Source organism: Hesperophylax consimilis, chromosome 22 (assembly GCF_061612785.1).
Source record: "Hesperophylax consimilis isolate HC1 chromosome 22, BYU_Hcon_1.0, whole genome shotgun sequence".
Taxonomy (NCBI): domain Eukaryota; kingdom Metazoa; phylum Arthropoda; class Insecta; order Trichoptera; family Limnephilidae; genus Hesperophylax; species Hesperophylax consimilis.
The window spans coordinates 25,822,605-25,848,511 of NC_142857.1; positions in this window are offsets into that span (position 1 = coordinate 25,822,605).

Sequence of the window (25,907 nt, forward strand, 5' to 3'; positions counted from 1 at the left end):
TGCACTAATGAAGTTTTGCACAGCGATATGATTCATTATAAGATTTTTATTGCACTAATGAAGTTTTGCACAGCGATATGATTCATTATAAGATTTTTATTGCACTAATGAAGTTTTGCACAGCGATATGATTCATTATAAGATTTTTATTGCACTAATGAAGTTTTGCACAGCGATATGATTCATTATAAGATTTTTATTGCACTAATGAAGTTTTGCACAGCGATATGATTCATTATAAGATTTTTATTGCACTAATGAAGTTTTGCACAGCGATATGATTCATTATAAGATTTTTATTGCACTAATGAAGTTTTGCACAGCGATATGATTCATTATAAGATTTTTATTGCACTAATGAAGTTTTGCACAGCGATATGATTCATTATAAGATTTTTATTGCACTAATGAAGTTTTGCACAGCGATATGATTCATTATAAGATTTTTATTGCACTAATGAAGTTTTGCACAGCGATATGATTCATTATAAGATTTTTATTGCACTAATGAAGTTTTGCACAGCGATATGATTCATTATAAGATTTTTATTGCACTAATGAAGTTTTGCACAGCGATATGATTCATTATAAGATTTTTATTGCACTAATGAAGTTTTGCAGAAGAATATTGTACATCGACGTGACTCATCAAAAGGTTATTATTGCACCAATGAAGTTTTGCACAGCGATATGATTCATTATAAGATTTTTATTGCACTAATGAAGTTTTGCAGAAGAATATTGTACATCGACGTGACTCATAAAAAGGTTATTATTGCACTTATGAAGTTTTGCAGAAGAATGTTGTACATCGACGTGACTCATCAAAAGGTTATTATTGCACTAATGAAGTTTTGCACAGCGATATGATTCATTATAAGATTTTTATTGCACTAATGAAGTTTTGCAGAAGAATGTTGTACATCGACGTGACTCATCAAAAGGTTATTATTGCACTAATGAAGTTTTGCACAGCGATATGATTCACTATAAGATTTTTATTGCACTAATGAAGTTTTGCAGAAGAATGTTGTACATCGACGTGACTCATCAAAAGGTTATTATTGCACTAATGAAGTTTTGCACAGCGATATGATTCATTATAAGATTTTTATTGCACTAATGAAGTTTTGCACAGCGATATGATTCATTATAAGATTTTTATTGCACTAATGAAGTTTTGCACAGCGATATGATTCATTATAAGATTTTTATTGCACTAATGAAGTTTTGCACAGCGATATGATTCATTATAAGATTTTTATTGCACTAATGAAGTTTTGCACAGCGATATGATTCATTATAAGATTTTTATTGCACTAATGAAGTTTTGCACAGCGATATGATTCATTATAAGATTTTTATTGCACTAATGAAGTTTTGCACAGCGATATGATTCATTATAAGATTTTTATTGCACTAATGAAGTTTTGCACAGCGATATGATTCATTATAAGATTTTTATTGCACTAATGAAGTTTTGCACAGCGATATGATTCATTATAAGATTTTTATTGCACTAATGAAGTTTTGCAGAAGAATATTGTACATCGACGTGACTCATAAAAAGGTTATTATTGCACTTATGAAGTTTTGCAGAAGAATGTTGTACATCGACGTGACTCATCAAAAGGTTATTATTGCACCAATGAAGTTTTGCACAGCGATATGATTCATTATAAGATTTTTATTGCACTAATGAAGTTTTGCAGAAGAATATTGTACATCGACGTGACTCATAAAAAGGTTATTATTGCACTTATGAAGTTTTGCAGAAGAATGTTGTACATCGACGTGACTCATCAAAAGGTTATTATTGCACTAATGAAGTTTTGCACAGCGATATGATTCATTATAAGATTTTTATTGCACTAATGAAGTTTTGCAGAAGAATGTTGTACATCGACGTGACTCATCAAAAGGTTATTATTGCACTAATGAAGTTTTGCACAGCGATATGATTCATTATAAGATTTTTATTGCACTAATGAAGTTTTGCAGAAGAATGTTGTACATCGACGTGACTCATCAAAAGGTTATTATTGCACTAATGAAGTTTTGCACAGCGATATGATTCATTATAAGATTTTTATTGCACTAATGAAGTTTTGCACAGCGATATGATTCATTATAAGATTTTTATTGCACTAATGAAGTTTTGCACAGCGATATGATTCATTATAAGATTTTTATTGCACTAATGAAGTTTTGCACAGCGATATGATTCATTATAAGATTTTTATTGCACTAATGAAGTTTTGCACAGCGATATGATTCATTATAAGATTTTTATTGCACTAATGAAGTTTTGCACAGCGATATGATTCATTATAAGATTTTTATTGCACTAATGAAGTTTTGCACAGCGATATGATTCATTATAAGATTTTTATTGCACTAATGAAGTTTTGCACAGCGATATGATTCATTATAAGATTTTTATTGCACTAATGAAGTTTTGCACAGCGATATGATTCATTATAAGATTTTTATTGCACTAATGAAGTTTTGCAGAAGAATATTGTACATCGACGTGACTCATCAAAAGGTTATTATTGCACCAATGAAGTTTTGCACAGCGATATGATTCATTATAAGATTTTTATTGCACTAATGAAGTTTTGCAGAAGAATATTGTACATCGACGTGACTCATAAAAAGGTTATTATTGCACTTATGAAGTTTTGCAGAAGAATGTTGTACATCGACGTGACTCATCAAAAGGTTATTATTGCACTAATGAAGTTTTGCACAGCGATATGATTCATTATAAGATTTTTATTGCACTAATGAAGTTTTGCAGAAGAATGTTGTACATCGACGTGACTCATCAAAAGGTTATTATTGCACTAATGAAGTTTTGCACAGCGATATGATTCATTATAAGATTTTTATTGCACTAATGAAGTTTTGCAGAAGAATATTGTACATCGACGTGACTCATCAAAAGGTTATTATTGCACTTATGAAGTTTTGCACAGCGATATGATTCATTATAAGGTTTTTATTGCACTAATGAAGTTTTGCAGAAGAATATTGTACATCGACGTGACTCATCAAAAGGTTATTATTGCACTTATGAAGTTTTGCACAGCGATATGATTCATTATAAGGTTTTTATTGCACTAATGAAGTTTTGCAGAAGAATATTGCACATCGACGTGACTCATCAGAAGGTCATTATTGCACTAATGAAGTTTTGCAGAAGAATATTGCACAGCGATATGATTCATTATAAGGTTTTTATTGCACTGATGAAGTTTTAAAGAAGAATATCGTACAACGATGTAACTCATTATAAAGTTATTATTGCACTTAAAGTTTGTTACACTGTTAGAGAAGATTTAACAATTTTTGTTATTAAGTCTAAGGTATATATATATAAGTTTTAAGATATGTCTTATGATAAGGTTTCGGGTAGGTAAAGGATAGAGAAGGGTAATCTCTAACAATCATACTGACAGTGAAAATAGGAATAGTACGATTAAATATTAACAAAAATAAAAAATAAATACACGTAAAATAATTCCATCCGCCCGACATTTAATCGAGCGTCTTACCCACTGGGATAAAAAGAAAGTTTGTGCAGCAATCTTCACGTCATTTTTTAAAGCCATGAAAACCGAAACCAAAAATTCCAAAAAAAGTTTCACTACTCACTGTTCCAGATATTTGTAACAATATTCGTTCTTGGGAAAAGAGAACGATTTTAGAAGAACAGTTTGGCCAAATAAAGCCATGAGAACATTTTTAAGACGAAATATAACAATATATACGGAGAGCAAACCCTAGAATATAACGTGCAAAAATGTTGCCAAGTAACTTAAAAAAATATGAATTCAAAAATAGATTCAGATATATGCTGAAAACATGGCTCATAAGTATAAATACTTTATACTAATCATTACTATCAATCAATAGTTGTTATTCATTAAAATGTAGTTTTAGTGTCATTTTAGATTACGTGTACCAATAATAATAATCTGAATATCTTATAAGTAGCAACTATTATGTTTATAATTAATATTATGTATATTTATAATTAGTTAAAATATTATGTATACATATTTACATTGTAATTGAAAATGTACATACTGTTGACAAACTGCTTGGTTGTAGTTTAACGGGAAAACTTCAAAGAACGATAAAAATATTAAAAAAACATGCAACACTAGCACCGTCTAGCGGCATGAGTTATGCGCCTTGGTTTTCTTCCATACGTTTTAATGAATTTTATGTGAAATATAATATCATTTATTTTTCGTCGGTAAATTATAGATCTCTAAAAAAAATTTTGAGAGAGAACTAAATGTATTGTCTTTTAAATAAATTGTGTACTTGAAAGTAATAGTCATTCTTTTAAAAATGTTTAACGGCCAACGAAATTCAGAATTTATTAAACACCAACACAACATATTCAATCTACAAGAAAAAATAAATAATCAGGATTTCCCTTTCGAAATATATAAAAAAAACACAGAACTCATAATTGTATAGAGAGGTGAAGATCTTCCAAGAAATACCGACCAATATAAAATTGTAAAAATGTGTTTATGTTAGTATTTTTCATCACTTTTAATGACTTCATATCACTTTTGGTGTGTTGAATTGTCACTGTGTTGAGTTATGGTGGAACCATATTCATTACGTTGTTTTCTTTATTTTTTTTTCATTTATTTATTTATTTATTTATTACAAGATAATACATTACAAAATAATAACAAAGTTATAATGTATTATTCCTAGTGAGTTTACAAAACTCATTCCGGGAAAGACAACATTAGATTACAATTGCAATTACAATTACGATTGACAAGACAACATAAATACATTAAAATAAATAAACGCAGATGTTATTATGGAGTTCCAAAAAAAGATGGTGTTAGTCATTAATAAAACTGCTGAGGAAATAGCTTTTAAGAGCTTTTGCCAATGTTTTTTTGTTCGTTGCCGGAAGTTTTAGATCACTAGGTAATGCATTGTATTGCTTATGTACAATGTAAGGAGTTAATTCCAAATTTAGTCGTGTAAGTAGATGACGATAAGTGTATTGATAATTTTTCTTATATAAATTAAATTTTACATTATTACAATGTGTTTTTAATCGTTTTTTTTACTAAGATTATCTTTTTCTATCAATTCCTTTCATCAATCAATTTTTCTTTAATCCCTTTATGTTTTTTTTTTGTATACAATACTAGTGGACTCGCAATGCTTCACTATTGCTAACGTCCTTCTCGGGCGTCTCTGACTTCTTCAATAATTCATTAATGTATACCACGATATTATTATTTAAAAAACTACATTACATCGACTTTAATTTGAATCCGTATATTATTCAATGCAGAGATATTGCTTTAAGTATTCCTTTTTAACACCCCTGGCAATAATTAGAACAACATTTTCAGCGATTACGATCAAATATTTTTTTAGAATTCTTATATACTTATGCAAAGAATGTAAATTTAATATGAGTTCTGTTTGTTTTTTGTTGTTAGCAATCAGAGCTCGGTTTTTGAATTGCCTAAGGGTTTTGAAATCTTCCGATACGCCAATGAATACTCCAATCTCTCCTACTTCTCTCCACAGCCTGATAATCACACATGTCATGTATTATCATCTCACTATGGTCCATAATATTATCTTCCAGTGATCTTGAGGCTAAAATAATTTTTTTTTTTTTTTTAATGTATATTTTATTTAGTTATAAGAGTTTACATCTTATACCTAATATATTATTTTCTATGACTACTACAATATTATTTACTTCTTACATACTAAAATTTAGATTTAACAACATTGAGACATAATCCACGAATGCGTGCGGCTATTTCAGTCTCAGTCAGGGGCTATATTTAGATTACCGTGTTCATTCAGAGGAAAATAATATCACGCGAAAGATGCTGTGTCAATGTTTGTTTAGCAGAAGTTCTCAAGCTGTGGGTACTTTAGTCGGATGAAATCTTTTAGGTCTTTTGACCGGTCGGTGGCTGAGTTGACATCGCGTTTGGGTTCTACCCAGGCGCAGTTTTTTCAATTCCTCGGCTTGCTAAGTCCTTCATAATAAAACAAGCAACATTTTCCGCTTACTTTGGTGGTAGTAGGATATTTTCAAATATTCTCAGGTTATTCGTAACCCGGGAATCTTTGACTTTCTATAAAAACTTTTATTTAATATAAAAGCATTAGAAACATATTCAAGGTTTCATTAGATATAGAACTGCATTAGAAAAAAAAGTATATATCACGGGATGGGGGCGTTTTTGGGTACGGCCATACTGGAAATCATATTATATTGGATAACCAACACCTCTGCCATACGTCACCCCAAGTGGTTCGCTACGTTTGGGAATTAGCAGGGGTGCCCGGATTCATCGGTGACATACCTTTCTCTCTTTCCTTTTCTTAAATAGACCCTCACACATATTGATGTATTATATTTGGATGAGACATGAAGCGATAAAAAAGGTTCCGGTTTTTTACCTCCAAATGATCTCTAACACTCCAACTCGAAGATAGAAGAAAGATAGATTGTTTAAAACTAAGCTCTTGCTGAAAAGCTATGTTTTTGCAGAATCTTAGCAAGTACAATTCCCATCGCATGAAATTTTGATGATTATCAAAATAAAAACATAATTTTTGGCGTTAATTGAATATTATTCTAATGATATAAATCATGACAGAGTGTTAAGAGTTTCAGATTGGTAGATACTCTCAGCATCGGCCTGGATAAAGACACTCAAAATTCAGGATAAAAAAATTGGTGGCTTGAAATAGCTTTAGCCATGTTTGGTGACCAGACCTGAAGTTCCAGGTTTCCCAGCCTTTCCATTCCCACAATCTGCTCCCCACTATCTTCAGACTTACAAAACCAATTATTAAAGTTGTCATAATCCCATGATATTCAAGTAATGTTAACTCTGAGCGTTGTTTACATTAACCAAAATTTAGGATATGTTTATTCATTTTGGTTATGACAGTGCTTTGAAATTAGCTTTCCTCTAGTGACCATAAAAATAACAAAAATAATTTTGGATAAGCCAAACAGAAAACAACGCAATTTTCTTGGAAATTCTAATAAGGAGATATATTTTTTTTCCAATGGCATTTCCCCACCTTTTCAAATCGAGCCGTGTTCGCCATTTTGTTGTTGATGTAATTCCTTTTATAATAAGTCAAGATTTAATAAGCTATTTATTTGCCGAAGGAAACCACACTTTGAAAACATCGTTTGTCAATATTAGTCTACTGATCTCGTAAATACTCACTACAGTAGACACAGAAGAAAATGGTATGTTCTCGTGAAGAAATGCGTGGGTTAAATAAGTATGCATATTCCTTAGGATATTCTAGGACATTACATTATATAGAAGAATATAAAACAAATCTTTACTGGGTCAAATGTCCTGAAAGAATCCAGTTATTTTAAGTGACTCAAAGGAATGGTTCCGGCTTAAGATAAGATAAGTATATGAAATGTGTATTCTGGATAATACCAATAGCGTCATGAGCTATCGGAAGGTTGAAGGAACCAAAGCGCACACCAGTTCGGTGAGCGTGCTTTCGGAGTATCAGGATCTAAAGCCTGGAATAGACTCCCACGTGATTTAAGAATGACCACAGATTCGGAAAAATCCAGAGCTAAACTTGAAACTCACATTTTTAGTCAGTCATTTCCAAAAAGTCATAAAGTCAGAGTGGAAGATACTACCAGTATCGCCCTGGTGTAAGACCACCATTCAGAATTGAAACGTTGCTCCAAATGGCTTTAGCCGTGTTTAGTGACTAGATCTGAATAGCCAGGTACTTCCCCACCTTCCTCTTTCCCTTCCCCACTTACCTTCAGCCTCACAACATCCCCCAATTGAGGATGCCATAGTCTGACTGGCTCCAGACGGGAGCAGTTGGGACTCTTGTGAGGTATTCACTATAAAAAAAAATATTAAAAAAAAATCTTTCATCTTTATGGTCCGCGATACTGTAACTAACTAAATGTGTTAAAAAAATGTAAACAGCTTAAAAATGTATTTTAATAAAGCTTTTTAAGATCATTTCATAAAGAATTCTACAGTCCTAAATTTTCCAATTTTTTGTATTTCTTTGGCATTCAATATGTAACAATTTCTAGACATTTTTGTTTTTAAATAGTTTTATTATTCCAATGTACATTTGTTACGTATAAATTTTATTAATTAGCGACCGGTTTCGACACGTCCGTGTCATTAACTAGCTATTTTAAAACTAAATTTTTAAGTGGAGAAAAATGGGGTTTTATTTAGTTTGGTTCTTTGGTGGGAGGGGATTTGAGGGAGGGGAGTGACTACTAAAAATTTCAAAACTAGAATCAGGGAACACGAACTATGTTTAAAAAATAATAATTTCTCCGAGTTCGCTAATCATTTGATACAGACAGGCCATAGCTTCAACCGGGATAAAACTAAGTTTAAAAATTGTAACATTAATAAATATTTTAATTTGTGCGCATTAGAAAAATTAGAAATTAACAAAAAAATTAATTCAAGCATTAATATAGTTAATAAAATAATAGTACCCTGCAAATCACCTCCCACTCACCCCTCCCACCAAAGAACCAAACTAAATAAAACCCCATATTTCTGCACTTAAAAATTTAGTTTTAAAATAGCTAGTTAATGACACGGACGTGTCGAAACCGGTCGCTAATTAATAAAATTTATACGTAACAAATTTACATTGGAATAATAAAACTCATTAAAAATAAAAATGTCTAAATTTTCCAGTCTTATAAATAAATCTGATAAATAAATCTCTTTCCACTAATCTTCTAATAATTGCAATATCAAAAAAATAATAATTATTATATTTGGATGATTTGTATAGCGTCGTTTTTGTGAAATGGCCTGCCAGGTGGTTTTTCTGTATCTGTTGTAAATAATAAAATAAGATACAGTCTAGACTAGGAACTCATCATAAATTATACCTTAAGATATTATTTAGTTATTGTTTAGGAACATTTACAGACTATCATGAAAAAGTCATTGATCAAAAACCGTAGATGTAAACCGTCCACTTAAAAATGTTCATGCACAGTTTAAGTATCATTATATACTATGTATTAACAAAAATATAAACATATGATACAAAAAACAAAAACAAAAATAAAACAGAAAACAAATAGAGTAAATAAAAAAACAAACAAACATTCACAATCTATTGTTAATTTGCTTTTTAAAATAAGCGATACTATTTGCATATATATGTAGCTACATTCAATAGAATGTGTTTTAAATTGTTCATTGGAAATCCTTAATTGTTATATAATTCCATTTAATGCCTACGAATTTGTTTGGATTCAAAATATCAACAGACTTCACGTTAATTGTTGCAGAAAAAAACCTGTTAATGTGAAAAAAAAAAATTTCGATAATATTAATTAAATATTATATATATTTTAATAAATATAAGTAGTAGATCAACGCATTTACGCATTAATTAATATATTAAACATACCAAAAATTGAGCATACCTTCGATATGACGTAGTTTCACTGGCTCTTGGGGTTTGAAATATTACGAGTATTACGTTGTACCATAGTATCGAAACATTTGGCCCCGGGAACCAATAAATAACCAACACCTCTGCCATAGATCAAATACTACTTCTTTCAGGCATAAATTGAGCCAAATAGGATTTCAACGTCGATTTGTTGGTTGTAATGCTAAATGTAGGTCATCCTGTATGAAAACTAGGCTGCCTACACAAGAAGAACCTAATAATTGGATACTCAAACATTTACAACGTTTGCTCAGGACATGTGATTAAAGCCAGATAATAATATTTACTTCGACACTCCCCTTGTTTACATAGGAAATAATATTGACTACATCGGTGTTTTCCGATGTTACCAAATGTAGGTGCGACTTAATGCGAAACGATACAATTTCCAAATTATGAATCGTAGAATGTAGCGTCATCAAAATTATAAATCGTAAAATGTAGCGTCTTCTAAATTATGAATCGTAGAATGTATCGTCATCAAAATTATGAATTGTAGATGTAGAGTCTTCTAAATTATGAATCGTAGAATTTATCGTCATCAAAATTATGAATCGTAGAAAATAGCGTTATTAAAATTATGAATCGTAGAATGTATGAATGGAGCGTCATCAAAATTATGAATCGTAGAATGTAGCGTCATCAAAATTATGAATCGTGGAATGCAGCGTCATCAAAATTATGAATCGTATAATGTAGCGTCATAAAAATAATGAATCGTAGAATAGAATAGAATAGTAGAATGTAACATCGTCAAAATTGCTAAAAAAATATTGTGCCCCCATTTACTTGTTTACCTAACCAGAAGATACCAAGCTAGTGGACGGTTAATTCGAAAGAATTTTCTTTTGGGGTAAAAATAACGTCATCGAAAATATTTAAATACTCAATCACGTCTGATTTCGATTACAAAATGACAATCTGGTCTCTTTCAACGGAAGCAATCTTCTCAACAAGACTTCCATTGATAAGCTCGTTGTAACCTGTAATCTAAGACGACATGTTTAGGTGTACTATACATGAACTGTACAGTGTACAGGGTTCACAGATACATAAATGGTACACTTGTAGATTTGTAGATTTATATCTTTTAAACCAATACCTAAGTATGTAAGCATTTTCTACAATGTCGAAGTTTTACTTTTTGCTGACGATATGAAATTTTTTAGGGTCATTAATGATGTGTACGACTGCATAATCTTGCAAGAGAACCTTAACAACTCTTTCAAATGGTGTTCTAGTAATAAACTGCAACTAAATATTAACAAATGCCAAGTTATGAGGTTCCACAAAATCATATACCCAATAATGTTTAATTATTCATTGTGTAATGTTGACTTAATCTCTGTAATCGAAATACTTGACCTAGGCATAATGTTTGATCAGAAACTCTGCTTTGTATCTCATATAACTTCTATCGCTAACAGTGCTATGAAAATGTTAGGTTTTATAGTAAGAATTTCCAAGGATTTTAAAAATATCAACACATTAAAAATTCTCTTCACATCCCTCGTTAGAAGTATTCTAGAATACAACTCTACAATTTGGACACCTGTCTTTAATAATCACATTAATACCATTGAAAGAGTCCTACGCAAATTTTTGAGGTGTATTAATTTTAGGCTTGGAATTCCTTTAGAAACAATAGATTATGATTTCTTATTACATTCATTGAAATTGCTTAAGTTAAGTGATAGAAGAAAAATTTTTGATCTTATATTTTTAAACAAAATTATAAATTATCAGTTGGATAGCCCTGACATATTAATGTTGATTCAATTTCATGTTGTAGATCAAGGTCCTCTAGTATGTATTATTGTGACAATTATACCACAGTCTCAGGATATAACTCAGTTATAAATAGATTGCACACACTTGGGAACTTTTATGCTAAAATCGCAGATACTTTTAATATTCCCCTTGTAAAGTATAAAGCTGCACTAAAAACACATTTTAACTCCACTTATTTTAAAGAGGTCACTACATAACAGGCTAATGTCATTGCTTCTTTCTTTACTGTTATTTTATTTGTTATGTTTTAACTAAATTTAATTCTTTAATTTTTTCACCAAAATTTAATACTTCACTATGTATATGTAAAAAAATAAAATAATAATTTTGTATGTAAATGGAACTTGTGCCGTAAATCCTAAATAAATAATTTACGAGTATATGTAAGATTAATATAAAAAAGTACATTACAATTATTTTTTTTTAAATAAAACGCTTTTAAAAAATTTTAGACGATGAATTATTAATTTCGCGAGGTATTTAGAAACGTCTGAGGTCTTAGCAATAGTTGATAATAGTTAATAGAGAATTAATTGAATCAAGCCCCGCAGAAAGACCAATTTTCTAGGCCTGCTAGGGAAAATTCGACCGTAGGTTCATTCAATACGCAAGGCCGCACGACGAATATTTTTGTAAACGCCTTCTTCACTTACGTCGCTTTGGGGGAACGGTTGCGCGGCCTTTTTCATACAAAATTTAAATTTGGATTTGAAGCCAAAATACCTAGACAATCTAAATAATAATCAAAGGGTGTAGCAATTTAAAACGTACGGATATGTTCTACTTTATTGATTTGTGTTTTACATTATAAAATTTGGGCAAATAATGAATTCGATTTTTCACAATTTAGAAGAGGCAAGTGTGGAAATTATTTGTGATTTTAGTATGCAAATATATTCTTTATTGGTATATAATAAAATATAAGAAAAACAATATGAATTATCAAAAACACTATTTTAATGGGTTGAAATTTCATTTTCAAACGACCGATTTACAGAGGAACACAAATTTGTCGTATGTGCATTTTGAATTCCCACACAAAAAACGTCTTTTTTACGATATTTAATTTTTCGGACTTTGAAAGCCATGTTTTCAAGCTCTATGGTGCCAAACGGTCTGAAATTATAGAATCGCAATAAATATCATGGTGCAAAGCGAAATCAATTATATAATCTGCAAACAGTTGCATTTGTGAAAAAATCATTATTTTTACGGGCAAGACTTGGGTTCCAATTTTAAAAGCCTTTTTTAATGCGCATAAAGCCTTAATTCGCGATGATTATCGTTGTTTAAAGAGAAATCAGTAATAAAATATGCAAAAAGTTTCATTTGTGGAAAAATCATCAATTTTCGGGCACAAATGCAAGACTTGGTTTGGACCATGAAAGCCATTTCTTCAGGCTCTATGGCGCCGAACGGACTGAAATTTTAGAATCGCAATAAATATCATGGTGCAAAACGAAATCAGTAACATAATCTGCAAACAGTTGCATTTGTGAAAAAATCATTATTTTTACGGGCAATAATAGTTCAAGATTTGGGTTCGAATTTTAAAAGCCATTTTCTCTGACTCTACTGAAACAAATGGACACATGATTTGAAATCGTACTAATAATTATTGTGTTCGGAAGTGAAATCAATAACAAAAACTGCAAAAAGAAGCATTTTTAAGAAAATCATCTTTCTTACGAGTAGGTACAAATGCAAGACATGGGTTCGAACTTTGAATGCCATTTTCTCTGACTCTATGGCGACTCTATTTTATAAAATCATTATAAGAATTGTGCTCTGAAGTGAAATCATTAACAAAATATGCAAATGCAGTAGTTTACTTATATAGTTTTTAAGGTAAATCAAAAGGTTTTATTTAAATTAAAATCGTATTAAGCTTGGCCGGGGATTTCGAATAATTACCCTTTTTACGATAGAGATTTTAAATTTTCTTCCAAGATTTTCATAAAGATCCCGTAGAAAGCTTTTTATATTGACTGTTGCTTAAGAATGTAGACTTACACGATTCAACAATGAAAGAATACCTTAAATACGTCCAGCTTTCTGAGTGGCTAAATAAACTTTAGGTACAATAGAGCCCTGCTGCCTGAGTTGGTCCTTGAGTCCATGCAGAGAATAATAGACCTTTTTGTTCAGTAGATTTCTACTGTTGAAAAATATGAGATAAAAATGTATTTGCCTTTGGTATAATGGCCCATACGTTAAGGTTTTATGACAGGTGATAGATATTGAATCTAGACTGGACAACTATGAAAACTCTACTTAAATACTCACATTTTTCTTGTTTTAATGCTGTCTCCTCCATAAAAGATTTCAGTTGCACGTTTATTACAGTAACCTTATTTTATATGTTTAGTTTATTACATTCAGGGCCGGCCCTTTGCAGGCGCAATCGGAGCAGCCCGCTCCGGGCGCTGAATTGTCGCTAAGGCCCTGAGGACAATCCCTAACACCTAACAGTCCTAAACAATCTCCCTTGAGATTATTTATCACAAAACCATTGTTATACAAAAATAAAAATCATCCGAATATTTTTGATTACCTAAGCATCCATTGGTTTTGACAAGGAGCATCAAAAGTTAACTCCGCGTTGGCCTAGGGCCGGTTCTGAACACATATCACGGGGTCTAATACAGTGAAATCGATAACTTTACAATAAAGGATCGATAGCCTGATACGTGGGTACTTACATTGTGATTTACAACCAGCACAGTGGTCGGCTTTGTTTCCGTAGGAAACTTAGGGCGCCAAACTTTGAGTGACAAAGTATGCCGAGCGCTGTGGTAGATACATGAATATCCTCCCTCAGGGATGGGCATAAGGGCTTATTCGCAAGCAGATCTGATGAGTATTAATGAAAGCCAATTTCTCTAATAGGAACAATAACCTCTATTTTATTTATAAGGTTTTGTACAAAAAAGATATTATATAAACTTACCCCCCATCACAGACCGTATATTGTAACCCTATCTATCTAGCTATACTGTGGATGGATGGAGACGCCTTCCTTCAAGGGTCCGCGACTGCTTCAGCGCGGGCGACCAGCCCGCCAACTCCGTCTCTCGTTCAGTTCCAGCCCAGGGACTATCAGTTCCTCCGCAATGGCCTCCGGTTACCATCCCTCCAAGTATTAGCGAAGACCGCAAAGCGTGTGTGGTGAGGCGGGAAATAGGCGATTCCGCTCTCAAATATGATATCCGACCGATAAATTGTCAATTACAGCCTGCTCCTGTCAGGTATTACGCGCGAAGCGAGTGAGGATTGCCGCCCTTTTTGAGGATTACTCTTGAAACGGAATCTAGCACCCCGGTGTCCATTGACCGCGTTTCACTGTCCCGGGTTCAGATTTTGAATCGCGCATTAAACGTATTTAATCGCGATGTTGCCCATGATCGCAATAATCCGCGTTTCAGGATCGGATGCCGGGATCAAATTATTCGAGCCTTTGCTCCGCTCGACTTTTAAAATTCACAATCGTAATTAACTTGGCACTTCTGACATTCGTCCGAGCCCAACTGGACCCTGTGGGTAAGTGCCAAAACCCGCAAGAATAATTCCTATCGTCCTGTGTTGCGCTCAAATGTGGTTGTCAAAAAAAACCCATAGCCAACAATTGAAGTGATAATCAGTACCTGATTACAATTGTTATGTTTAAATGAACTATTTTCATAACAAGCCGTAATTACCGATGATTTTATACCGATTTCCAGACCGATATTTATAACGCAATAAATAATAAATATGTTTACGTTGGCAACACTGGAGTCAAATTGACAATGTTGAATAGAAATACTAACTTAAATATTCACTGGCAGTCCGCATTTACTTTTTGACAGTAAAAAGGATGTTAATTAGTTAATAAGGTCTTTATTCACAAAATGTTTTGCGAACGACTTTCGTTTCTCCAAGTTCGAACCAATGTATCGTCATTGGCCCGAACGGATCCAACCTACAGCGTATACGACTTCTTTCAATTCTAAGAGCTTCGTTAGTTCAACTCCGTTTGTTAACAAGGAAAAAAAAATGCATAAGGAACGCCATTATTAAAAAAAGACGAGTATATTAACAATTAACGGAGACTTTCTGATACTACAGAGGCAGGGATAAACTTTGTACATCGGTCGTCGGAACATTTCTTGTCAGTTGTTGACCGTACTCGCAAATATCGCTAACTGACTAAATGACAAATTTAGTCAATATCTTCTTGACATAAGGCTCTATCGATCCATTGTGCTAGACTTCCAGTAAGAGTTATAAATATTTGTGCAGTACAACACAAAATTTCATGACATTAAATTTTAACGTCCCTCCCTCCCAAGGACCCTTTGATTATTTTTGCTGACTGCCTTATGAGTCTTAGATCCGCCCCTGGTACCTATGATATTTTTCACTGTGGTATGTATAGTCAGTAATTACCACGTGAGTTGAACAGTATACACATTGAACAGTTTGTATTATTGACATGATGCTACTTTTAAATTTGGGGAGTGAATCCTAGGAAATCCAGTGAATCTGAATTGACATAGAAATTAGTTATGTCTGTGGTAATAAAGCATTTATATCAATCATGCATAAGTTCAGAAAAAAATATACACTACAATCAGTCTTTGTCTAGTGTAGAATCCGGAATTACAAAAGCTGAAGGCAAATAAATGCAAGTAAATATTTTCGAGTGCCAAAAACGTTATTACTTTCCTGTTTTCATTTCTGACACGTTCATGTCAGCCAAATTCAAATTTGTTAACAACTTAAAAATAATATCCTTATCCTAGTTGAGTCGGAAATCTGTAGTTTCGGCAAGGCGCCTCCAGACTAGGGTTTTTTCAATCCCGCTAGATCCGCGCAGAATCACTCGAATCCCGCAAGATCGAGCGGGTTTCGATTCTTGATACACTTTTATATGAATATAACAAGGGCCCTGAGGGTTTTTTTCCTCAGAGCCTCCTATGTGGTAATGAAAAATATAAATATATGTAAATTAAACACAATTTATCAACTAAAGTTGAAATGAAAATTATAATCCTAGTATGTAAGTTTGGCAGGAAAACAAAATTAAGCACTTCTTCTATTATTTGATATTTATTATGTGACACTACACAAGAGTCCTTACTGCTTCCGACCGTCTGGAGTCAGCGAGACTATGGCATCCCCAATTTGGGTATGTTTTTAAGCTGAAGGGAGTGGGGAGGGGAAGCAGATGGGAAAGATAAAGGTGGGGAAGTACCTGAAAATTAATATCGGGTCACAAAACACGGCGAAAACCATTTTAAGAAACCTTTAATTTCTAAATGGTGGTCTTACACCAGGGCGATACTGAGAGTATCCTGCACTCCGGAACTTGCCGCAAACATACTATATATTATTTTAAATAAGTAATTTTTGAAATAACACAAATTAATCAAATGAAATTTACATGCGCACGCCGGGATTTGAGCCCGCAATCTTCAGCTTGCTAGTTGAGAGCCTTACCACGAAGGTCGTAATAATAATTGAATAGTAATTGAAATAGAAACCATCTATTGGATTACCAAAACCCCTGCCATAGGACACCGCAATTGGTTTGCTACGTTTGGCGACTTAGCAGGGGTGCCCGGGTTCGTGTGGAGAGGTTTGTTTAGGACTTGGCGGCAGATGCATTTGCCCACCTATTGCGTTGTTGACCGGAACGGGAGACACTGGTTAAAGGAGTCCTTTTGACCTCTTCGGCCGGAATTTCTTGACCCACCGCAGTGGGAAGGATGGATTCATGCGTCCATAACTCCTGGACACTTTGGACCCCAGAAATTCCTCTCCTTCCTTTCCCCAAAAAGACCCTTCACACAGCAAAAAAGCTACCCAAAGATTATTTACTCCTCGAGGGAATTAACTGATATAAAAAATTGCAAAATTTATTTTAATGCTGTTGAAAATTGGATTATAATAGATCTTTAGCAAATGAATTAATAAGTTTTCTAATAAACTTTAAGGGAAAACACGCATATGTTATTAGTAGATCGGAACACGTGTTCATAAAAATTCTGATGTTGTGACATTTCGTCATTTTATTAATTTGGAAAATGATACTTCCATGAACACGTGTTCCGGGTTATTCTGAACAGACTAATATTTTATTGGGAAATTCATTACAATAATATTTTTAACAGGATAACAAGCTTATGTAAAAAAAGTATTTTGCGTTACTTTACAAAAATAGAAAATAATTACCCTGTTTAGTTTTTTAAACCTGTTTTCCCGGGTCCCGTCATTTATAATTTTAGTGTATAAGGTTGGTTTACTGCTCTCGACATGTAATTAAAAGTTTGTAATTATTTCAAACGTTGGGCACTGACTCGAACAGAATATCAAGTGCTACACAAGTTAACATTAATAAGAGTGTCGCGTTGGGTTAACACTTCTTAGGTAGAGGAAATACTTCTTTATAACATCATCAAGTACAGGATGATTCAACCTTGCTCGAAAAACACTTTGTAACGTAAATATTTATTTCATAACCATTCATTGGCTGAGTTGGCGTTTGGGTCCCACCAAGGCCAAGTGTGTTCAATTCCTCGGCTAAGTCCTCCATCACAACACAGGCAACATTTTCCGCTTACTGTGGTGGTAGTAGGAGATTTTCAAATATTGTCGGGTTATTCGTAATTTGGGAATGTTTGTATTGTTAAAAAAAATTGTAGTTCATTTTGCTTCATTTATATTTTGATCCAAAAAGGATCTTTACAATGTTCAGAGTAGTTAATGTTAATTCGTGTTGTCAAATATTTTTAAATACATCTATTTGTATTTCACTTTAGTTTTCGGTTATTAATGAATGAATGCAAATCTTTAAAGTATAAAATTCAGCCCCTTTTCTACATCTGATTGAGCTGAAACTCAGCAGATAAACTCGTTTGTTTATCAACTGTTTGTGGCAATCATCAAATGTCGGTCATACCTAATTGGGATTGGAGATTCAGCTGTTAGCGGGTTTGTTACATAATTACGGAAGCGATTATTGAAATCCACAAAACCCCCACAAATATTAACAAGGTCGACGAAGCTAAGCTTCGTAGTTCTTTGAATCCGTTATTAGAAGGCTACACCAAAACCAGCGCAGAAAACCACATTAAAACGTACTCTTCACCACAAATTACACAACTGTCGTGATAATGGACACTAACGCTGTCCGACACACGACATGATAACCGCAAAATTAATCACAAAAACATCAAAAACTAATACCGCAATGATCATTTTAATGGTTCCTGAACATCCTATAGATAACTTTAAATTTAGCCACCGGATAATCACATGGCCCGTCAGAAAACTAACACTCACTTTAGCTCCGTTAATGCATGAAGTGTTAGAAAGGATCTCGCAAACAGAAACGTACTCTACACGACTTTGGAGTGAATTCTAAGAAACTACAGATTAAAGTCACATTAACAAGGATTGACTGTGGCAAGGAATCACATAAATACAATTAAACTCACTAGAATCCATTTACCACACTTCTGGACTATTGATGGACACTGTTGAGATGTTCGAAACATTCTCTCAATAAGAATTAGAAAGTACTGGATATTGAGGGGTATAAAATCAAAACCGCACTATCCATTCTTTGTTCATTTTGACCTAACTACACTAACACTACACTGTTTGGCACGATCAGATCTACTCTTGCATTGTTTGAATAAATCGCACTTTCCTGGACCACTGAAGATTCTGTATCACTTTCTTCAACCGGGTCTGTGATTACTTCTGTAGTGTTGGCTTCTTTGACCTTAGGAGCAGTTGTTGTAGAAGTTGTTTTGATGACTTCTGTCGTGGGTTAATAATTGATTATTCATCTATATTTCTATCTCTACACTATAAAATCTTCAAACTAAAGCAAAACTTCATGTAAGCCATTAAAAAACTACTTTTAAAACGGTGGTAAAATTCAAATGTTTGGTGAGGTTCAATAGCGCCACTCTCGCAATGCACCAATCACGAGACAGAAAACATGTAAGTAATTCGTAAATCCAATATGATCGCTGTGCTGGTTGAAGTGCAAATCGTCACTTTAACAAATGTTCAGGTTCAAAAACGCCACTAAGTTGAGGTGAACCGCAAAAACTCGTCCTTTAAAGATATATTTATTTTTAGAGCAGAAACAAATCTAAAATTATTGATTTTAAAATGGGAATCTAAAAAAAACCTGCATAAGTTTTCAATTTAAAAAAATCATCACCAAAAATATTTTAAGAAAATTTGCAAATCGTTTTTTCTATTGCTGAACAATTTGCATTAGTGGATAGTGGATAGTGGCGGTTTTGCTTTTATACCACTCAATTACGAAAGTCGTATTCGTCAAAAATATATATTTCAACACAATAATGTAACACCACTTTTGCTCAACATCATTACATATATCTAGGGAAAAATACTTCAACAGCCTACCCGAAAATATCAGAACAATAGATAAACACCCACTAAAAGCAATTAAAGAGAAGTTCAATATAAAAATACCAAAGTGATGAAACTATCTTTGTAATTAATTATGAATTTTAATATTCATAATTACTAGAGACCGGATTATATGCAACAAAAATAGCCCAAAATATGCATGCAAATATGCAATAAAAATAGCTAAAATATGCACAAAAATCCATAAAAAGGGTCAAAATATGCAACATGAAAATAATACAGGAAGTCGTATTTTTACATATTTTTTTTATTTTAGTAAGCTATTAGTTCTCAAGGATAACAATTATATTTTCTAAAATATCAATTATAAAATGTATTTAACAATAAAATTTAGAATTTACCTTTAAAAACGTATATGACTAAGTACTGTTCTAAATGTTCTGTAGACAAATTGTGTCTACGATCGCTATATTTTTGTAAGCGGAAAAGGAACGTTCTACGTCTACTGATGTGGCTGGACAGAATTTAAATTTGGGTGCGATTTTTGAACTTATTGTTCCGGGCAAAATTTCACGTGCCCCGTTGATGAAGTTATCAATTTGGCACAAAGGTTCAAACCCTGGGTTATTATTCAGTATGTTTTCAAATTTTTCTTTGAGTTTACTCGGGAATGGCTTTGGCAACGAGGAATTCATAAGGCGAATTTCCTTCATAACCTGAATAAAATAAAATACGAATTATTAATATTATTAAATAATCTAACGACGGGTTGTTTCAAAGGATTTTAACAATTCATAAAATTTTAAATATGATTTTCAAGTTTGCGATGGTTCTATTAAAGTTCTGTTATTATATCATTCACAAAACTGAAATAATAACAGAACTTGAATAGAACAATCACAGAACTTGGAAATTTGATGAATTGTTAGAATTCTGCCAAACAACTGGCCCTAAGAAAATAATCCCAGTAAAGTTTAAACATTACAATAAAATGTTATAAAAATTGTATAGGGTAATCTTAACGTTACTTTCGCGAGTGTTTGGATAACAAAATGGCCACCCTCGCATTTCAAATCTTACGAAGAAGTTACAAGCTAAAAATGTGTATATTTTTGGGATGCCTTATATCGTCACGAATGTAGGTAATAGGCATTAAAATCGCTTAGCAAACGGAGTCTAGAAACGCTCGATTACAAGCGAAAAAGTGGTTTTTATTTATTTTGTAAACAATTTTATAAGAAAACAAAAAAGTTAATCAATGTAAACAGATAATTTTAGCCATAATATTGTATTTTTTAAATGTTGTATTTTCATTCATGCGTTCATAAATTTCTATTGAAAAAATACAATGTTTAGTAGTTTTTATTTATATTTTATATTGAGTAATTAAAATTTTTATTTGATTTTTACCCAAAGAAAACGATAGGAGAAGCTTCAATTTATCTAAAGCAAATTTTTGGTATTCATAAAGTAAACCAAATCGTTGTAAAGATTAATCGAAAATAGTGATTTAGCATTAAGAACTGCTGGCCGAGTGCGAAGAAATAATGATTATAAAGGTGTGTTTATACGGACGCTTTTAAACGACGCAAATTTAAGAAATGTATCATACCTTTGATATTTGGGAACTAATGAAAAAAGTGTAAATAAATTTTTTCACGAATAATCAATTGCCTCCCAAAGTTTCGCGGTATGGGCGTGGACACGGTAATATCAAGCATTGTAATATATGCATTCAATGCCAATCCATGAGTTTCAAGCGTTTTTATACTTGCAGGTATGTAGGCGAAATTAGTGGTAATCATAAGCTAGTTTTTTTTTTAATACTGGCGTCGTCAAACGATTCTTTGCACAGGAAAACTGCCAAAGCCTCTGCACTACCGAAGTCATTGATAACACCCTTGATGGCTTCAAAATGTTCATGGTAAAACATCGCAGCTTCGATCCATGTACCCCAACGTGTTATTACTGGCTCAGGAGGTAAAGGGATATTTGGCAGTTTTTCTTTGTGGGCTTTTATACGAGCAAGCGCCTTAAGAAACACTTTCTTTGCTGATGAAATCAGGTTATTTACATTCGCAAACGTGGATCTCACTTCTTCGGCGAGTCTGTGAATTCCGTGAGCAAAACACGTCACGTGAATCGAATTGGGATAAAATACTTGGAGGGCTTTGCCTGCTTTGATCATATAGGGGGCAGCATCTGAGAGCAACACATACACATTTTCATCCGCAGAAAATTCAGGAAATATTTTTTTTATACCCTCATTCACAAATCTGGCGATCGTAGAATGATTTGCCTTTTCAAGTTCTCTGCAGGCCACCAAATAGGAAGGTGAAGTTTCAAGTTTTAATGCACCAACAATCAAATTTGCAATGTAACGGCCGCAAGTGTCGGTGGTCAGCTAAAATCCATATGATGTTATCCTTGAGTTCATTGCGTATTTCTTCCAGCACATGTAGATAAATTGATGGTATGTAATTTTTACGTAAAGTAGATTCATCCGGTATATTTTGATTTATGCAATATTTTCTGAGAAAATCCTTCAAGGCAGGATTTGTCAGTTTGTATAGAGGGATATTGCTTGCAAGAAATGCTTCACATAGATCCATGCTAAAGTGATTTTGTTGTTTACCTTTGGAGGTTACTTCACTGTTACTGCTACTTGCCACTGTAAAAACTTGTTGTCGTGGGCCCTTCTTCTGCACTCCTGCGATATGAACACTGGTTTTGACATGCTGGTCTATATGGAACTTTTTTGTGCTAGAAATGTTTTTCTCGCAAACTTGGCAGTATAAAAATTTTCCGTCGTATGTAAATATTCCAGGATATTCAGCTATCGACGTATGGGCACTTTTTTATCAGGGGGCATGGTTCACTTTAACAATGTACAACTTCGTGCAAACAAACAAAACACTAGACGAAACTCAGCTAAAGAACAGCGCGTGCGATCAGTCAAAAACAAAATTCGCAATTCACTGAATTACCATAAAAATATACCAATTCACCCCTCATACGAATGAATGAATTGTTTTCGGCAATTATCCGAATTAAGCCGAGTAGGCGCGAGCGCAGGCGAAGGTGAGAGAGGTTTCCCCCCGCTCCGGCCGCCGGCCGTAGCGATCAGTAAGATCTTTTTTTTTTTTTAAATAAATTTAAAATAAATCAAATTTAATAATGTTATAATAATTATTAAGTTCTGCGAGTATTTCTGTTATTTTTACAGTTTTTAATGTGACAGCTGTTTCGGCTTTTGAGGCCATTATAAAACTGTGGATATGTCCACACGGCGACGACTTATTTATATGATTTTATTTATCCCCACCCATTTAAATTTCTATAATGGTCAAAGAAGATTCATTAAGAATTGGAATAACCAAAATATTTGGTAATCCAGCACGTATGTGTACACGGAGACAAATGAGTATTGCTTATTTATTAAGAATCTATTAAAAATATTCGTAATCCGGTTAAAAACGGGATTGTAGGCCTTAAAGAATGAATTAATAGGTTTCCTTTTTTGTTATTTGTTTTTGGGGTGTTATGCCGTGTTGCGCTAACTCCTTCTTTAGCCAACGTTTCGGACAGCATTGCAGTGTCCATCATCAGGGCAGATGTGTTATTTATTATTCAAAATAATACATCTGCCCTTATGATGAACACTGCAATGCTGTCCGAAACGTTGGCTAAATAAGGAGTTAGCGCAACACGGCATAACACCCCAAAAACAAATAACAAAAATACTTTTCGCCGTGAAAATCTTAAATCATATTTAATAGGTTTCCTGATAAACATTTAGCAAATGACGAATATATAATCACAATATCAATCATAATATTTTCACATTACGTCATTATATTTTATCAAGATATATAAAGAAATTGATAAAAGTTTATAAGGAAATGGCAAGCAAAGTCGTTTTTAACCAGATTAACATTAATTTGAAGAGATTCGCAATACTCATTTTTCTGCGTGTAGTTTGGGCGAATGACATTGATGACACTTTATGCACGTGGCCCCACGCAGTCAATGGTTAGTGACCCATAGATACTAAAAAACATACAACAAAAGATTATTATCTAAAAAGTGTGTATTTAAAACAGGTATAACCAGCAGATTTATTTTAAATTTATTTAAAAAATTAAATGGAGTTCTACGAATTAAACACCAAAACAATAAATAATCAGTAAGATCTGTTATTAGTTCTTTGCTCAGCTTCGCTGGCCGCGCGCCTTGCTATCTGACGTCTATAGTGTCGCTATATGAGGCATCTGAACGATATCAAGCGTAAATATGCAAGATCTCAAATTATTTGCTAAAATATGCAACTACCGCTGAAAAGGGTCTAAATATGCATTTGCATACGCAAATATGCAAATGCATATAATCCGGTCTCTAATAATTACATACACAAAATATTCTTCATCTTGATACTCGACACTCTTCTAGACACAAGCGCCAGCTTCTATAGAAGAGGAATATTAAAAAATCAAAAGCAGTGAAAACTAATTGTATTAATTGTATGAATTATCTTTGTAAAAATTATTGATTATACTCTGTAAATTGATTAATTAACTAAAAATATATTTAAAAAAAAAATGTATTGGTAATTTATAGCAGGTTAGATTAAAAAGCGCAAACCATTGAAAAATCAAGATCATACTTTATTTTAACAAATAATTTTCTTATTATTTTTTTTTTGCTAAACTTATGTTTAAGACAAGATTTTTTATGCATAGCACAAAGGGTTACAATTATTTTATAAGCAATAATTGTTACCCTTTGTGCTATGCATAAAAAATCTTGTCTTAAACATAAGTTTACCAAAAAAAAAATTAATATTTGTCAAGTTCTAGTATCTTCACAATTTGTCTCGACGCCATCTAGTGAGAGAGTTAGCACTTACAATGCCTTTCTCATATAAAAATAAAGTTGGTTGTTTCAGGTGAAAAAATGTAACAAGCACATAGACATATGAATATTAGTAGACCTGCCCTAAGTGATTAAAAGCGTATTATCCCCACTCCCCATACCGGTTCCATTGGAACCGGCTGTGCTCGCGTATGGCCTCAAGTGAAATTTGAAAACGTGACGTCATCATTCTTGTGCGAACTATGGTCGAGGCATCATCGGTTCATTTTACGAAATAACACGGCAAACTGTTGATGACTTGTGATATGAAAACTTGTAAAAATAGATGTGAAAAAGAGAATAAACCCAATTGTCGTATTACATTCCATAAGTAAGCATTATTTTACTTTATTTTAAGCTTATTCACACCGTATTATATGGATCAGTTTTAGAAACATATACTATCACATCACAATGTAGCGATTCTCAAGTGTGCTCATCGTTGTTTACTGGGGTAAGTAAATTATGAAACATTTGTAAAAGTGTCTTAACTAAATACTCTGAAACTAACTACGACTCTGAAAATAGAAGCTGCCTTACTTTGCCGAATTTGGACTTCGCAAATTAGTTCATAACGTGGCGAGTAATTTGCGCTCCCATGTAAAAATGTCTATTCATTCGAAAGCAGATTTTACTTTTAAGAACTAAATGGTGATATTATAATGCGAGATGCCTATTTACTGTCAGATTGATTTATTGACGAATCACAGTCAGCTTTACCCCCTTCGTTCTTCAACAGTTAATTTTACCCCTCGCCATTATCTTCTCGTCTATTAATTCCTATGTCTGTGAACAAGCAGTAATTGTTGAATGAAACACTAGTATATATTGAATTATTTCGCGGATAAGAGATAAGCCGCCATAGCTCAGTGGTTAGAGCTGTCGACCGGAAATCGAAAGGACACGGGTTTGAGTCCCGTTGGCGTCATGTATCTTTTATCAGGAGATTTTTCAATGTGGATGAGTGTTTCAGGTTAATAATTATTGCTTATAAAATAAATAATTTTCTGTTAAAAAAAATATAACAAGTACAATAATATTACTGTTGACGAAACTATAAATCTTCCTTTAACATTGTCCTTGCATTTCCCATCCTATTACCTACAAGTATCTATCATTATCTGACTATACCCACGTGTGTGTGACATTTTACAACAATAAAAGTGACTGTCAAAGCAGTTTATTGATGGAGCCTGTTTGATGAACATCTATTTGTGATCAGTGCTGTTATTAATATCAACTCAGGGTAGAAGGCCTGTGCAGTGAACATATTC